Source organism: Phodopus roborovskii, unplaced genomic scaffold, assembly GCF_943737965.1.
Source record: "Phodopus roborovskii unplaced genomic scaffold, PHOROB, whole genome shotgun sequence".
NCBI lineage: Eukaryota > Metazoa > Chordata > Mammalia > Rodentia > Cricetidae > Phodopus > Phodopus roborovskii.
In genome coordinates this window covers 3655310-3661838 of record NW_026126511.1, presented here as the reverse complement: position 1 = coordinate 3661838, position 6529 = coordinate 3655310, and positions in this window count along the sequence as shown.

The following is a 6529-nucleotide window of genomic DNA, read 5'->3' as shown; positions in this document are numbered from 1 at the left end:
GTTCATTTTTCAGTCTTGTTTTCCTCCTAATTTGTCACAAGCGCCATTTAACCAAATAACTCACAAGATAATTTTCTATTCTTTCTTGACAATTTCTCCGCTGATTTCTATTCTTTCTACGGATGTGAAGTTGATGGCTCTGTGTTAGAATAAACAGAAACTTCCCTGAGTGTGTCCTTTGCAGCCCCGCGGCGTGCTCTGTTCTGTCTTTCTTCCTGGCAGGTGCAGCCTTGGGGTAGGTTGTTTTCTCTTTATGCATGGATGCTTGGTGGAGTTCGCTAGCGGTTCAAAGCAGTTCACGGTGCTCTTGGTCGTGTGGAGGCATTTCATACTTCAGCAGACACAGAGGCAGTGTTTCTGGCAAAGAAATCGGTAACACTTCTAGCAACCCATTCCCATCATGCAGTCGAGCTCTACCCACGATTCCGGCCCATGTTCATTGCTCTGGTTCTGGGAAGACACACAAGAATTCAAGGAAAACACCACCCCAGTCGCAATCCATGGCGTCAGTGCAAACAGGAGCCAGAAACTGACCAGACTAACAAACCGTGGAGGCTCCTTGCCTCAGATCCCAATGTCCCAAACCACAGGAGGCCTCATGACCACGGGTGTGGCTGTTCTCCCAAACCAAACCTCAAAACAGGACACCCACCACATCCTTTTGGTCCCTTGGACTCTTTTCTAAACAAAGTGTCTTTAAGGGCTATTATACATACTATAGTTTTCATTACATTCATTTATTTACAGGTTTATTTCTGCACGTATGTGTGTCCTCTCATTCTACAGCACATATGTGTAGGTCAGAGGAGAGTTCGTGGGAGTCAGCCTCCTCTTCCCCTATGTGGGCCCCTGGTCTAGAACTCAAATTGTCAGGCTTGGCAGCAAGCGCCTTCATCCATTAAGCTCTCTTGCTGGCCTCAATGAGTTTTCATGAAAGATAAAGATTTAAACAACAGTAACATAAAAGGCCTGATGACTGGGGGCCAACCTAAGTTGTATAATATATAGGGTGTCTGTGCGTATGTATTTACTAACTCTGCCTATTTAATTCCTATTCCAGATGGAGAGATACATCTCAGAGAGAGAGGGTATAGAGGACAAGTACTCTTGGCCTTCCCAGCTGTATCTAAGACAGCATGTCAAGCTTCTGTTTCTCAGGAAATGATGCCTGTTGGGGCAATTGTCTTTCTAGTAAGGTTTTCTCTGCCCTCTAGCGGTCATTTTGTTTCCGGCTTTTTGAGTCAAAGAAAGGTACAATTGGGAACAACTTTTGCCTAAGCGGGAAAGGAAGACCTGTGGCTCCTCTCGCTGCGATGCTTCGGTTTCTGGGGAGCAGTTAAAGGACAAAGAAGATTCTAGTTCGGAAAAGGCAGGTGTAGAGCTGGGCTCCGCTGTTTCGTTTCTCCACCCTCCCCTGAGCTCCCCAGCAGGAGGCTGCTTGGAGCTCTCTTCCTGTGGGCTCTATTTTACACTCCATTTGAGAAAGGATTATTCCCGTTAGAACGTTAGCACAAAAGAGTCTGGGTTTTTTCCTTACATTTTGGCTATTGGAGAAGAGTCTTAGGAACAAATCCCTAGGAGGGAACCAGAAGCAGTCTGTCGGCGGCGGAGGCCACAGGGAGATCAACATAGTATAGCTGTACTGCAGTTCTTTCTTTCTCTAGGAATGCATTGATTCTTACAGTTGGGTTTCCAAACCCAAGGCGATCTGAGAAGCACACTGAGAGAGAAATGCTCACTGCATGGTCAGACGCAGGTTTATTTGCAGCAGCTGCCAGGCTCCCGTGGTGCCTCGGTGTATTTTTGATTTCTGGTAATGATGGGCAGTGACATCGGCTCTTGTTAATTAACCCCTCTGACACAAACAGAAGGTGTGTGCTTCCTCCGGAGCCCTGGGTGGTGGAGTGGGGAGGACTTTGGGGTCTACACTGCCAGTCTTTCCTGGCAACACTTAAAAGATTGAAATGATGATGCGGGCACATTCAGCGCTGGCATTTCACATTGATCTGAGCTGACATATTCATTGCTTCTAAGGGACGCGGGAGAGGAACAAAGTTAAATAGGCAGTGAGGATGCAGCAGCAGCTGAAGCCACAAAACGTTTCCAGGGCAGGGACAATTTCTGGGGGGGGGACCTTTTTCCACAGTTTGTAATTTAAAAGATTGCTTTCTGTTTACATTTGGGATTGGTCACATGGTGGTGGTGGTGGTGGTGTGTGAGATACTCAGAGAGAGAGAGGAGAGAGAGAGAGAGGGAGAGAGGGAGAGAGGGGGTGAAAGTAATAAGAAAACAAATGTCCTTGTATCCATTGCCTTTATGAGATATGCCCTAGCCATGCATTTCCTTTGCCTGGTGACACCACCTACCCAGCTCTTTGTATTATCCTTTTAAACATCTTCCCTTTGGAGGCAGCCGATTTTTATCAATATTTATTTGTTGTGACCTATTAGAGAAAAGTCCCTACAGAACTCTTACAGAAAGTCTCTCTCATCTTCTAAAGTGTCACTTTGCTATTATGCTCACAGCCATGAGAGCTAACTAGTCACCATTACCCTCTCCACCCCTGCAGCCACACTTCAGAAGACAGAGCTGTGAGAAGTAGCTGATTAGCCGCGGATGCAGTTGAACCTTCCTGGTGTCCAGAACATACATGTAAGTGATACCAAATTTACACAAGAAGCATGTGTTTGCATTTTGCTTCCCTGTCCATAAATATGCAAGCACTCTGAGATCATAAGAACTGGTATAGCCACAGTTAGAAGCAACTCAGATGTCGGAGACATTGCGTGCTATTGAATAGTCTTCTACCATCGATGGCATGTTTCTAACTCCCAAATCTATGTGTCAACTCCAAACAGAGTTTGGAGAAGAGTCTTATAGGAGATCACTAGGTCATAAGGTCTTATATAAGTCCTTATAACAGAACCCCCCCCCAACCAGGTAGATGCTTCACACCTGTAATCTAGCAGGTGCAACAGATGTGGCATGAATTCCATACCGCCCTGGGCTACATAGTGAGTTCCAGGTTAATTCAGGTTATTAGGTGAGTTCTAGGCCAACCTGGGTTATAGAATAAGATGCTATATTGGCATAACAAACTAGATAGATAGATAGATAGATGATAGATTATAGATAGATATAGATAGATGATAGACAGACAGTAGATAGATGATAGATAGATGATAGATAGATGATAGGTACACAGATAGATGGTAGATAGATGGATAGATTGATAGATGATAGATAGATAGATAGATAGATGATAGATAGATAGATAGATAGATGATAGATATAGATAGATGATAGATATAGATAGATGATAAATAGATAGATGATAGATAGATAGATAGATAGATAGATAGATAGATAGATAGATAGATGGCAGGACAGGATAGATATTTGAAGAAGAAACTGAAGAACACCCAGCAAGAAGATGGCCACTTAACCCCAGGAAATAAGGTCTTGTAGAACTTGGCCATCTTGACTCCCTGGTATAGACTTTCAGCATCCAGAATGGGGAGAGACATAAACCTGTAATTCATAAGTTTCCCAGGCTGTATTTACTTGTTACGTCACCCATTACATGACACTATCAGCCAGGACTTCCTGGATCAGCAACCAGCTAAACATGAAAAGGACTCTTTTGTCTCCTCCGCCACTAAATTGGGGGTGGGTGTGGGTTTTGTTTCCTCAGCTGTAAAAATATGGAAACTGGTACACTGAAGTGGGAAGCTAACTTAGAAAATTCTTAAAATGTGTGGCATTGCCAGAGTGGATGGGACTGGACAAAGAAGAGGAGAAACACAGAAATGGGAGGAGATTATTGTGCAGCAGCATAAAATGTTGCTTCCTGCAACTCTGAAAGCCGGGCCGCATGCTGTGAAGAAGCCACTCTGCAGGAAGTCAGCCCTGAGAACTGTATTATCCTGCCTTGGCTTCTACTCACTGCGCACACCAAAGTACAAAAAGCTACTTCCAAGAGTGAAGTGGTGGTCTTGAAAGCTGAGGTGGGAAGGAGAAATATCAGAAATTTAGAGATTAAAAAATTTATCATTACTATTGTTATCCTCCAAACCAAACCAACATCACGAAGATAGAGTGAAAAATACCTAGAGCAACAAAGACCCCTCGGGAGTGAGTGATGGGCTCCACAGGAGCGTGGGGCTCTGTGGCCAGAGCAAGTCAAGGGTGTTGCTTTCCAACTGAGGACTGTTTTGTGAGATACCCTTAAGGAGCTCCTGTCACACTGAAAGAGGTGTGGGTAGGAGGCAGAGAGCAGACAGCGAAGATAGGAACCAAATGAGACTTAATGCGAGAGAAGAGCGACGGTTGTTCACACATGGAATTTACTGGAAACAAATACCTGAGAGGTCTAAGTTACTGCAGGAATTGCCTTGCTACATAAACTGTGATGGTAAAAAAAAAAAAAAAAAAAAAAAAAAAAAAAAACCCTCGGAGGATAAAATCGTTCCATACCGAAAACTGCTCCCCTCCCGGAGGGCATAACTCCCAGAGCTTATTTGCAATGGAACCCCAGCATGCAGCTCTGCCAGTGTGGCCCCAAAGCAGCAAAGTCCTTAGAAATCCCCATTGCAAGACTCACTGACTCAAAATTCTAGGAAAGGGGCCTGGCAGTCTGTTAAAGTTCTCTGCAGAAGCTTGCTATTGCTGATGCTTGCGGTTGGGACCACTGCTCTGGATGAGGAAGAGTTTAGGAAGATCCTCCTTCAAAGTAGGAGGTGGGCCTCCAATTCATGGCAAGCACTTCCCAGCAAAGCCAGAGAACAAGGGAACAGGGTCTTCAAAATGCTTGGTGCAGACTTTGAAAGGCCCCTAAGGCTATCATGTCCTATGCTCTCCTCTATTTCAAAGCAGGGCTTCTATTGTGTTATCCTAAATTTATTAGCCTTTAAGTGTCAGAGTTGGGAACATAAGCCAGAAGCCTTATCCTTTTATGCATGGCCAACCTTTTGATGTTGTGACACATCGCTATCATCTACAAAGTTCACAATGAAGGAATCACTCAACTGAGTTACCAAAAAAAAAAATCATGTTTTAAGTTTATATTTTGCATTGGCCTGCATTCATGGCCATTCATATGCAGCCATTGGATGGAAACAAAAGTTCAGTTCTTAAACAACAAATAATGCACAGTTATTAAAAAAAAAAATCAAGTTTCCAAACACATAGAAATCTGCCTCCAGATTTTCCATAATATTCAATGTTTCTTTCTTTTTTTTTTTTTCTATCCCTGCCTGAATCAAGGCGGGGCTGTTGTAGTCCAAACAGTTTGTCAGCAGAGAAGGAAAATCCCCACACCTACTTATGTTCTTCAGGCATCTATTGGTTGTTTCCACCGTCTATAAGCTTTGTTTTATTTTTGCTATGCAGATGCATACATTGTCTCTTCAATTTATATATCCAGGATACAGTACCAGACATGTATTTTGGAAACTACAAAATAAAAGCCTCAGGAAGAAATTAACATGACTTACACAAGAGGAAAAAATGGCTAGATGTTGCCAAGGGTGTTGATCTTTTTTATTATTATTATTATTACTATTTTTATTTTTATATAACATTTAAAATTTATTCTTTGGGAATTTCTTACATGCATACAAAGTATTTTGAGTATATGCCCCTCCCTGACTCCCCTCCAATTCCTCCAGGAGCCTCCCCCGTGTCTACGTCCCGAGTGTATTCCTCCTCCTTCTCCTCAATCTAGTCCACTGAATCAGTTTGTGGTGCCTGTAAGTGCGTGGATATGGGATGATCCACTGGAACCCGGGGAACCTACCGGGGGCCACACACCCAGAGAAAACCGGCCTTCTCTTCTATGGCTCCTCCCCCAGCTGATCTTTTCTAATTAATTAATTAAATGCAATCTCAGATAAAATGTTAGCATTTTATGTTAGAGAATTAGACGAGGTCGTTCAAATATTTATATGGGAAGCTCAAAGTTTTAAGCAACAAATTGAAAAGACCTTACGTAATTCCAGGACTTTCTACAAAGCTGAAAATAATAAAAAAAGGTGTCACTATGATCCTTGGCCAAATATGACAGATATACTAAACACAGACTAGAACAGCTAGATGATAGATAGGCCTGGAAGGGTAATTACTTATTTACAAAGATGACTAGGTAATTATGTGAGAGGTAGGTAGTGTGCTCATTAGTTTTGCCTTCATAACTTGATATCTGTGTTCTAAATAAGGAACCTTGACCCCTAGCTTGCACCATATATAAAAATTTACTGGAAATGAATCATTAGATGTGAGAGCCAATTAAACTTAATTAAGCATAAGGGCTAAATCTAGGCATTCTAGAAGAAAACACAGGAAAAATCTTTGTAACCACTGATTTCTTCGGGGCACAGGAAACACAGACTACACCTGCCAATTAAACTGCTTCAAAATTAAAACATTTTTTCTCTACCAAGGAGTACATCATTAGCACTTTGACTCAGTAGTAAAAGACAGAAAAGCTACTTTTTTTTTTAACACAACTAGACGAGCTTTGAAAAATAAG